Consider the following 12,180-nt stretch of genomic DNA (forward strand, 5'->3'; position numbering starts at 1 on the left):
GTGACATTGCAGAAACAGTCCTTGTGGCTGTGTAGCAGGGTCCAAGTGACAGAGGTGACAGTAAGCAGTGTATTTGAGAAACCTGCTCTACTCAGGGCTGCTCACTGCTTCACCCCCCAGCACAGCACAGACTGGAAATGCATGGCTATGCCCTAAACCCATTTTAGCCCATATTTCCTTCAATCTCACCCACACATCCCAGGCAATCTAGTTAGTGCTTCTCTTCCTAATACTGAAGTTGGGATGGGAGCTGATTAATTGGCTCCTGGTGGATTCAAAACAGGCCCAGCAGCTCTGACTTGCAGAGTCAAGAAGAAAGCAGGAGGTATCTTTCGTGTTTCAGGGAGACTGTATGTTTATCTGAAGAGGCTGGTATTTCTGAGTTTAAAAATGAAACATGATCCCATGAAAAATGTCCATGTCCCACAGCATTTGTTAGATTTTCTGTCACTCCATGAATGCAGGAAAAACTGTCAGCCCATTTACACCTCTGTGGCTCAGTAATGGAAGCCTTTTGTGAAGGAAAAAGAAAGAAAAGCCCGCAAGAGCTAAGCCTAGAAGCTAGTCATTACTCTTCTTGTCAGTGGATGTATCTCAGTGAACTTTATAAGTAATTCATGATAGTCCCTTTTTGGTTTTTTTGCTCCACAGCATAGTGGGACTGTCCATTGAGACTGTGATTCCTTGTTGGGCTTTACAAAGAGTCAATGGTTGACCAAGAAGAGACAATGGAGGTTTGTGAATCTGTTGAACTGAGGGGCTATTACATTTTTAGCTAAATTTGAGAGGAGGAAAACGTCATCTAGAACAAAAGGAGCATACTCAACCCATATGTCAAAGCCTAATAAATCCTGTCTTTAATTTTGGGATTGTGAATGGATCAATTAAATGGATGTTACATTCCTGAATGAACCCTTGTAGTTTTTATCCATTTGTAGCATAAAAGCATTTTCCTGAGTGGTAATCAGGGGCTCAGAAACAAAGGACTCTTGAGCCCACTTTCATTTCCTTTTCCCAAAGAGCTCAAGTCTGACATAGTCTTCAGAATAAACCAGAAATGAGGACTCGACACTTAAGCAAAGTAATAAATGAAGCCTCTCCACAACAGTGGCACTTCTGGCTAAATGATAAAATATGTAGACAAAAGCTTTTTCATCTGGAGCATTTCATAAGCATATTTCTAAGAGGTAAGAGCACTTCAGAAGCTGAGAAACTTTTTTTTTTTTTTTTCCTCCCTTTCACTAGAAATAATTCTTCTGTCGAGCACAGAAAGTGGCAAGGAACAAAATTTTCCTTCCCACTCTGGGGGAAGGCAATAAGCTCTCAGAGCCAGGAAAACAGGTGAATCCAAATGCTGACATGGTGCCTGCAGCACCAATTCACCTGTACAGAGTTACACCATAAACTGAGCAGTCACAAAGGCACAGATGAGCATGCCAGGACCAGCATGACTTCAGCTTTGCATGGCCAAGATGAAGAGCAGGCTTCATCCAGTGCAACATAGCCCAGAGATGAAATATGTTTAATGGAAACAGCTGGGAAGAAGAAAGGAAAAGCAGAGGGCATCACAACAAGGGTCTCCTGAGATACCTGAGGCATGAGCCATGAGCTGGGTGTGCTCTGCCCCAGCTGCTGCCCCTGACTCCGTGGGTGTGCACAGCAGGTTAGGGAGCCACACTTTTCTGAAATGAACCAGGAATGCAGCAATCCCCAAAGAAATATGTCATTAAGGACAGCAACCATGCTCCTGGCACCGTTGAAGTTTCTTCCTGCTCTCCACAACTGATAACACATATCAAAGGGAGAGGTGTCAATTCCTGCTGTTTTTTGACCCTCCAACTTCCATTCTCCTCACAGAGATTCATAAAATACCAGCTACCTCCTCCTCAATTCAGAGCTAAAGTTAGTTCAGCATGCAAATATTTGCTCACTGCAGTGACAAACTAGAAAAGTTAGCTTTAATTTTGTTTGTCTGTGTGACTATCTGCTTGCCTGTGTGATGTCATTAACAACCCCTGGGATTTGTAGCTCCAAAAAAATCACCAAGAGAATAAAAAGTGTCAGTACTTCCCATAAGAGGCTGATCAGAACATTATGGAAGAAAAATTATTCATAACTTGCATTCACACAAGGCTCTTCCTTAGTGTCCAGGCACCAGGAAAGGTGGATTCATTTTCACCCCTCCTTTTTCAGACATGGGAAGATTACAACATTGAAAGAGCAAATAACTACACTGAGGTCAGTCACCTGTGGAGCAGGACACAGGACCGGGGGCTTTTTATACCATCCTCTGCCACCAACACACAGTGACTCAGCAGTGAAGCCAGTGTCAGAAACCAGCTCCAAATCTGGTGCTTTAAAGTCACAGAACAGATGAAAGATGCCTGTGTATTTCATGAATAAGCTTGTTTATTCATGCTCCCTTCATGACCATGTCCCTCATCTGCAGGGCGTGGTGCAGAGATTATCAGGTTTCTCACATTCACCTGGCACTCAGTTATTTAACTCCTACATCATGCAGAGCTCCATTTGCAAGGCATCTCCAAATCAAAATCACATGAATCAAATCTGTGGGTGAAGTAGCTAACAAGTACAGTCATAATGGAACAGGGATGATAAGATTTTAGCTTGGTTCTAGAGAACCAAATAAGCATACACACAGTCTATCTGCCCTGACTCCAGCTTGCCTATTGTCTTTGAACCTGCTCAACATCACCAACCAAACAGAGAAGCGAAGACAACTGAGATATCAGGCCTTTGCAATTGCTGCAAAAAATTGATAGTCATGTAAAAGAGAGATGTCAAAAGTGCTTCCATTATAGGAAAATCCACCTTTTATGCACCACAGAAGACTCCACGTAGAAACGGCCCAGTTGCAAAATATCTAATCTAAAGGATTTGCTGATTTAACTGACAGCTTAATTACTGTTAAAAAAATGGAAAAGAGAAAGTTCCTGACAGTGTAATAAAAGTTTTAAAGGAAGGAAAATTAGGGGTGCCTAGATTTCCAGGCACAGCATTCCTCTAAGAAATAAATCCCAAATTAGTCAGTGCCATAAATAATCCCCTAAAAGCCCAGGCTTCTTAGATTGTGGGCTCAATTATTTTTGTCATGAGACTTAGAAGAGATTAAGCAGATAGGGGCAGAGCATGCTGATTAAGGAAAAAGTGGTTTGCTCAGCAGATGTCTTGTCAAAACCACATCCTTTAATCTGAAGTGCAAACACAGTAAGACCAGCATTGCAATGATCTGTTTTAGCCATTAGAGCATAGAGCATTCTGGGGCATAGCAGCAGGGAATATGAAGGAAGTTTGGTCATTAGTGTGCAGAGGAACTATACGGTAAATGTCTTTCTGGGAAAGGATAAACACGCTCGTCTAGGCAGTTTCCCTTCAGCAGGAACTCAGGTACAGCCCTTCCTTGTTTTTAACACTCAAGTGGTGTTGTGATGCCCTGAAGATGTGCCAGGGATGGACTCACCTCTCTGCTAGACCTTTTTCAGGAAAGGGATGCTCTGTGCAGATCCCATGAGCCAAGCAGCAGGCTGAGAACAGGACCAGTGGTGTGACCCCAAGAGAAACCACCCCGGTTCCTGGGAAGCTGGGGACAGAACAAACTCATCTCTCTCCAGAGTGCTTTGACAAATGCAGATTAATTTGGGCATTGAACTCAATTCCGTGGCTGAGACCTGGTAATCTGAAGAAATCTGTAACCTGAGAGACTGAAGATGAGGCTAAGAAAATGGAAATCTCAAGTTCAGTCAATGTGGTCACACATGTGACATGCCAACTTGTCTACATGAGAAAAACTCCTTTCATTTTCATCAGCTGTAATAAAGTGTTTTAAAGTGTTTATTCACACAAAATTAAAAATAGCAATGTTTTTTATTGTCCAAGTGTGGATAGATTCAGCCTGCTCTTCCACAGTTCAGAGGACACTTTGTGCAAACAGGCGCTGTACAGTGAGGAGCCAGAGACTATAGACAGTCTTTTGCAATGTTAATTCACAGTTCAGTCATAACTGACTTTTTTTGCAAGAAAAGTAACTTTTTCAGCAAGAGACCTGGGATAAAAAGCCCACTGACAATTGTAGTGCTTGGTACAAGCTGGGGCTGCAGTGAGTACAATGCATCAAGCTAGCCCTAGGAGAAATTGAATTTACATTTCTCTGCAAACTCTTAATCTGAGAAATACCTTTGTTTCTTCCTCCTAATGTAATTAAATTCTGTGTAGGATTTGTCAGAATTTGCTTGAAGGCTTGAATTTATGACAGGACACTAACTCATCCAAGCACATGTTGTTTAACAATATAAAACAGCATGGGAACCATATCTGCACAACAAAGCCCCCACAGCTCTTTCAATTGTCATTTCTGAAAATATAGATACAAGGCAAAGATTATCTTCTGTACAGTATTTTATCCATCATATATAATATTATATAAACCTAGTTCACCTGAGACTTTAAAAAATAATGATGGTTGCCCTTTATTTTTAACCTGTTCAGTTTTACTGAAAATTAGTTTGGTAGAAATCTTAATAGGGTTTGATTAAATATTAGCAGTGTATTACCCATACATGTGTTTTTTCCCAGCTAAATGCACAATGACCCAAGTGCACAAGAATGTGAGTGTGCATATTTGAGGGAGTAAACGTGCACAGAGCCATTGCCTTGAATGCAGGCATGAAATTCAGATTAAATAAACAAACAACTTCTGTTTGTGGACATGAAACCCCACACTGATGGGGTCTGACAAGCAGGGTTTGTCACACTGGGTTAGAGGTTTCCTGAGGAAAGGCTCAAGGGACTTTGCTGCAGGATGCACACAAGATGTGTAAGAGAGCACATCTCTCCTGCCACCCCAGGTCCATGGAGCACCTGCAGGCACACTCAGAGCACCTGCTGGGAAAGGGCAGAAGAGTGTGGACAGCCACAGGCACTCAGGCAGAAGGCATGAAGTGGTGTAAGATGTATCAGAGAACCCTCCTCACAGGCACTGTGTCTGCACCTGAAACTGAAAGGACACTGCCACCCCAGCACTGCCACCCTGTCCTTCTGTCCCTGCATTTCCACGGGGGAATGTGACTGACAAGCTCACCAGATGAGCAGCTTGAAGGTACATCGAGCAACCACAAAGCTAAGGGCTATTTTCCAGTTGTCCAGCAGGACTGTCACATCCAGTGCACAGGCAAATGGGATGGGTCAGAGTGTCCAGACAGTACTTCACATTCCATTACAACCTCTGGGTATAATTTGGATCCAGCAGCCTCTCCTGTTTAACTCCTCTCCAGTCCCAGCTCCATGCTGCTTCTGAGCAGGAAGCAAATGTTATCGTAGCTCTAGAGGTGCCAGCCTTTCCAGATCACCTGAAAATCCTCAGCAGAGTGATGACTGCACAAACCAAAAATTTAAATAAGCTCCTTATCTAATCTACAACATTCTTTTTGGCTTTAAAAGAAAAAAGCAGCTTCTTGTCTTATTTAACTTATATTAGAAGTTTCAGTAACATGAAATGGTTTCAAACAAACAATGGTTTGTTTGACCAAAGAGCTCAACAAAATTTCACAAACTTCACAAAACTCTTAATAAAAGTTTTTAAAAATCAGATATCTAATAAAAGTTATCTTCAAATATGTAATCAAATACATAAAAAAATTAGAAAAAAAATAATTTCCTTGATTCAGCTAAATTGTGCTCCAAAAAATCCCAGTTAGTGAGTCTCCTGCTGACTGTATCAGGGCTTACACCTAGTCCATAGCTAGTTTCTAGTAGAGCAATGAACATTTTATTATTCTGCATTGACTGTTTACCTTGGTATTTGCAGCATGTGACACAAAAGGATATTTCCAACTGAATGTTTTAGTTTTGCCAGAAGTGTAGAAATAAGTTTTGCTAACATTTCTTTTAATGAATACTATTGGCCTCAGACTGTTCAGGTTTCTTGCTGCAGATTCCACAACAATCTGATGTATAAGTCATGTATTCTGGATATGTGCACAGGCATATGTATTCATGAGAATAAATAGAAACAGACAATATGGAAAGCAATGTGTTAAGCAATCTCCAGCCAGAAAAAAAAGTGCAATTATTTTTGCTGGGAATAGCAAAAAATTAATGTAAGAAAATTTGTCTTGATATGGCTTTGTTGGAAAACACCCCAGCACAGAGGGGAAATGGGAGGTTAGAAACCCATAAGGAGGAACAGGTTTGTGTTCTAATTTCCTTCCTTCAAGTCTGTGAATGTGTTTTGTGGGTAGCAAATATTTCACTCACAAAATATAGAAGGTTTTAATGTTTATTCCTCCCTCCTTCACAGTCCCACTCCAGCTGCTGGCCTGGGCAGCCACTGGAGGTCTACCATCAGCTGATTCACAAAAAATTGTACCTAAATAGGACAGTGTGGGGCTGTAAGACTCATTTTATACATGAACAGATGGAAAGCTTTGTCCTGGGTACCCCAGGAAAACACACTTGGGTTACTTGTATAGACATTAATTTCACTACTCACTTTCAGTGCATCTCAAATGACAGTTAAAGTAGAAACTGTATTTCCAGCATCATCCACCTGACATGTCCAGGCTTATGGCTTCCAGGCACCGTTGTGGTTTTGTTTAATATGCTTTTAGATACAGCCTACAAGCCAGACACATCCACCACCCATGTTATGAACGGATGCTGCACTATTTCAAGGCAGAAACTAGGTCAGAGGAAAGCAGGAAAGGCTGTTGAATAAACTATATCAGGAAATTATTTGGATAACAACGCTCTGAGGAGAGGTGATGTATACCAATATAGAGAATCTGCCTTTAGCTTGAAATACTGTCATATGAGACCTTCAGTCTGTATGTCAATTCAGTCTGAGCCATTAGCCACTTTTCCCCAGTCACCCTGTTCTGGAGGGAACATCTCTCTTGAGACAGCATTGGATGACACAGTCATTATTTATCATCATGACACCCCTCCCAGGACTGTTAACAAATAGATCCTGAAAAATCTGTCAAGAACATCAGTATATTACAAAGATGGCAGAGATAGTCATTATATAATAATTCTTCCACAAAAAATGTAGTTTAAACAATGTGATATTAAAGTCTAATAGCCTATTTGTCAGCAAAACATTAGAGCAATCCTTACACTCAATGACCCCATCAATGTTTATGGCTTCTATCATGGTCCTTCAGAGCTTACTAACTAAAATGTTCTTTCATATATGGGTATGCATACACATGTACACACCTCTTCATGTGCTGGAGGTGAAAATTGCAGTGCACTCTGATGCACAGAAGAGAAACAAACATGATGGGTGAAGCTGTCAGAACAGCAGTGCTACTGGTACTGCTAATGTGTAGTTCACAGTTTGTAATTGTTTTCTAGCAGACAAACCATTCACCAATCACTGGTCTCATACTAAGGTCTTTACCAAATTCAAATGTCTCTATTTCTGATTTAACCAATTTTAGGTCTTCAAAATCCTGGGTTTAACTATACCTACAAGATTCCATGGAATCTCCAGTGTTTTTCTGTAACCAAGATCCCACACTAGCCAACCACTACAGGGAGTGAAGCTGCCTGTGGGACCCTGCTCATACAGCAGAGTAAAATATATATCCTGGTAACATCCTTATGGTTTGAGTTTTACTAAAATATATTTTAATCAGCATTTAACAGGCCTCCTGGAAAACTCCTGATTTTTCTTCTGATTCATAATAAAACACAGTTTTCTCCATGGGTACCAAATTTCAGTTAACACTGCTAGTTTAATGGTAAGACTTAGGCATTTGAGTAGTAATTTAAAACATCCACAGATGATAGAGTCTGTAAAAAGAATATTAAAATTACAAAAGCCAAATGTGTCTCTGTAAAATTGCTTTGGATTTTGAGTGTTGTACTACAGTAATAAAACATCTCTTCCTTCCTGATTGTTTTATATTACTTTTTAATAGAATTAAGTATGCAAGGGATAAACCATATTTCAACCCCACCAGGAAAGAACAGTGTATCTTTCTATCCAACTATTTGTAATTCTCCTAACATTATCTTAATTACACTTTACTTCTTGCTGCACTTAAATGACTGCTTTCCTTCATGTGGCACATTTAATATTTCATTAGAAGGACATTTAATTTTTAAATTACTTAAAATTATTTGTTTTATATTTTTAATTTAATGATTAAATTTCCAAAGGAAAACACCTGTGTATTTGTAACAGGCGATGACAAAAACCACAACCCTACTACATGATACCTATTTCTATTAAAAAAAGGAAAAAAATTAGAAATATTCTTTCCAACATGAGAAAAGAACAGCTAAACAATGCTGTAAAGTTGATTTTTGTATTTACTTTAGCATTCCTCCCTCTGATACCTACATACAGATTGTTTTGTTATGAGGGAGCTCATTTTCATTTTGAGGATTTATTTTATTTAGATCACTGACAGTGATTCTTTGAGCAATTTAATTTCTCCAGGTTCTGCTGTTTCCTGTCACTATCTGCCAAATGGAGAAGTAGAGAATCTATATCTATTAAATAAGAAATAATATCCCTGCCCAAGAACAAAGCACAAAAGCCAGAAGTCCACTGTATTCATTCATCTTTGAAATGAATAGTTTCATTTTGGATAGTTAAAACACCAATGCAAATCTCATTTAACTGTCCAGGGAATATTTAAAAACCCATCCACTTTATCAATGTATCAAATATAGATTCAGCATTTCAGTGTAAAGTTCTAGCAAAAATAACACATTTGTACTTCTTGCCTGGTAATTTCTAGTGGGATACACACACACACATATTGGGTATTTTTGTGAGTGTGTATATATATTACATGTCTTACCTATAATATATACTATATAAAGTATGGAAACATTATTTATGTTATATATTACACATTGTATGGTGTATTTTATATATACATATAATTTACTTTTTTAACTTTTTGTTTTCCAACAGGATTCACCAACACACTTATTACACGGTGTATCACATCAACCCCAGAGAAGTTAATTTGCCATTTGAGAGGATTTTGTTTATAAAAACATTTCCATAACTTTGCACTTATATGTCCAGATCTTTTCTAATTATGACTGGGCTTTGCTAGTTACACAAGTATTCAGCATTTGTCACTTTTAATGCTTTTTTCCACACGGACAAATTGATATTATTCGGTGAAAGTGCTCACTAACTTCAGGCTAAAGCTGCAACACTACATGACTAGTGGTGATGAGCAGAAATAAAGATCTTCTGTGACATCATCAATTGTAAAATCAGCTCTAAACTACCCTGATGACATCACTATTTAACATTTGTGGAATATTAATATTTTTCAGAGCAGGATTTGTTTACTTGAGCTAAAGGACAATCACAGAGAAAACCCAAAGTATTGTTTAACCTTCAAATTACAGACCTGAAACCATCCTTTTGTGAACAGTCTCATGCTAATGATGAAATTTATTACTATGAGTTTTTAGCATAGAATTCACAAACATGAGGGAAAAGCTGCAAATGCAATGGATCAGAAGCCCTCATGGGAAACACTCCAGAAGACTTTCCCAAAATAAAACAGGAATGCCAGGAATGTATTTAGCTAATCTTAAGTGTATTACATTGTCTGATGAGGGCTCCACTGAGTATCCTGTAAAGTAATACTGCTAATATTTATTATTCAAATAGTTCAGGAGACTAAGAAAAGAAATAAAATTTTAAAAAAATGCTATTCTCATCAACCTGAAATCCCAGACCATTTTGTCTGCTGCAGGGTCACTGCAAATATATTCTGCAGCAGCAGAGATGTTCTGCAGTGCCTTAGAGATGTAAAAACTATGGAGGAACATTTGACACACTAACAAACCTGACCACTGCATTTGTTGTTACACTAAACTTTGACACCCTTCCAGTGAATTTTCCCTCCCTCAACTATGAAGAGAGAATTCATTCACCCCAGGCTATATTTTGGAGAAGATATCCATTTTTTACAAAATTAAGTGTCTATAGAAAATAGATGCTACTCCAGATACACTGGTACATGTAACTCTCAAATATGGTCTTGTTCATACATTAGGAAAACTGATTTTCATATTCTGATTTGCGTTAATAATGATGATTAACATATAAGTCTTGAAAATATCTCATCCTAATCAATCTCTCTGTAGTGAAAGAATAAGAATATCCAAATTTCCACAACAAGGCAGTTTGCTTTTAAAAGATCACAATTCAAGAGCCTGGGAATGAATTCAGGGGTTTCTTAATTTTGCAGGCAACATTAAGCAATATGATATGACTTTAAATAAATTAATCCATACAAAATTCAAGTCTACAATGTGACTGTGCTAAAAATGACACGGGGACTCATGACTGAGAAATAAGATTTTCCCAGGCATATGTTAGAGACTGAATTTGGGATAGGTTTCTCAGTGTACTGTTAACAACTCACTATCAAAGGATGATCATGTAGTAAAACTCTAACAGTCTGAGCAGGTACAATTTTATCTCCTTTCCTAGGTAGCAGCAAAAAGTACATTCTGATGTTAAATATTGATTTTATGTACTTAAATAACTGATGAAGACATCTCATGAAGAACAGGATCAGACATTTACACCATGAAAGAGCATTTGCACAATGAAACTGAGATTATTTACATATTAGTACTCTCTAACACAATATGTATTTACAGCCATCTCTCTGTTGAGGGGAACATGCAGATGAGTAAGGTCATGGAGCTGTCTCAGTAACAGCATATGTGCCCCTGGGAGAGTCTGCAGCTACAGCTGTTAACCAAGATCATCTCTCCAATTCTACCTACATTCATGTTGGTATAATGGTATCAATTTCTGTGCCAGTACCATCCTCTCCCATAGATTTATAGTGACTTTGCAGAGGAACAATGATCTAGGAACAATGCAAACTGACTGGAATCAGAGGCAGCCAAGGGTCATAGTTTCAGTAGGATATAAAGTAATGCTGATTTACAGGGAATGAAAATATTACTCTCTTTGAGAGATTACTCTTGAAATTCATAACTGTATGACTAAAACATATTTCTGGGTAGCAGGAAAGCTTCTCCAAAAACTTTCCTTCTGCCTGGGGCTTTAAATTTACCACTTCATCCTTCATGTGCTGGGCCCCTCGCTACCATTCCAGAGCTGTGGACTCACCCCCTGCAATTCTGCATTGAGGGGTACTGGGAGAAGCAGCTGATGCCCTTGCAAGGCCATTCTGCCATTTTTGGGTCTGTGGAAGTCCAGCTACACAGACACAAACAGGGGCTGCTCAAGATATTTCAGTAAATTGTCTCAGCATCAACATGATTCTCTCCATTACTCACTTAGCACACATTCATACCTGTTACAGTTTAAAATCTGAAATAGACCTCTGAGTGGGAGTGTTTAATGCATTCAGAATGAAGGTCATATACTGGATTTATTAGAGTGAAAGTCCTTTCATCTGAACAGTTCAACCAGTACAGCCCTGCTCTCTTCTGGGAGGTTATCTTTGCTTCTGCCTGCACTTAAATACTGTAGTGGGGTGGGCAGTGAAGGGATGGGAAGCAGAATCACACTTTTAACATTCTTTTCTTCTTCAGAGAGCACCTTTCAACTCCTCAGGCATCACCTGAGCTACACCCATCTCACTAAGGAGGCTGAAGCCACTAGCACATGCTGCAGACTACTGGCATCACTGGTGGAGGGAGAGAAGGCAGCAACACTCCATCACTGTGGCACATTAGTTCCCCATATTAAAAAAACCCTACAATCCATCTCTCTCCCTGCAATAAAAACTAGGATGCCTCAGACTGCACTATAAATTATATATATATATATATATATATATATATATATATATATATATATAATTATAATTATAATTATAATTATATATACAAATAAATTGTTAACAATAGTGGTGGTGGCTTTGTTTGTTAGGGTTTTTTAGGGGGCATCTTAGATGTCAGGGGGCTTATTTCTGTTTTTCAAATCAAGGCCCCTGCACACACCTTCCCCTGGGTTTAGTTGGTCTCATCAAGGTTACTAAGTAACCTTGAGTTGTATTCAGCTTTTCTACTGTTCTTTTGAGAAGGAAATTGAATCCCTCCCATGTTTGAGAAGCCCAGCTTTCAGTTTAAATAGGATTTTTCAAGTATTAGCATATCAAACAGTATAGTTGACAGCATGCAACATAAGAT

Source organism: Cyanistes caeruleus, chromosome 1 (genome assembly GCF_971803275.1).
Source record: "Cyanistes caeruleus chromosome 1, bCyaCae1.hap1.1, whole genome shotgun sequence".
In the NCBI taxonomy this organism is placed as follows: domain Eukaryota; kingdom Metazoa; phylum Chordata; class Aves; order Passeriformes; family Paridae; genus Cyanistes; species Cyanistes caeruleus.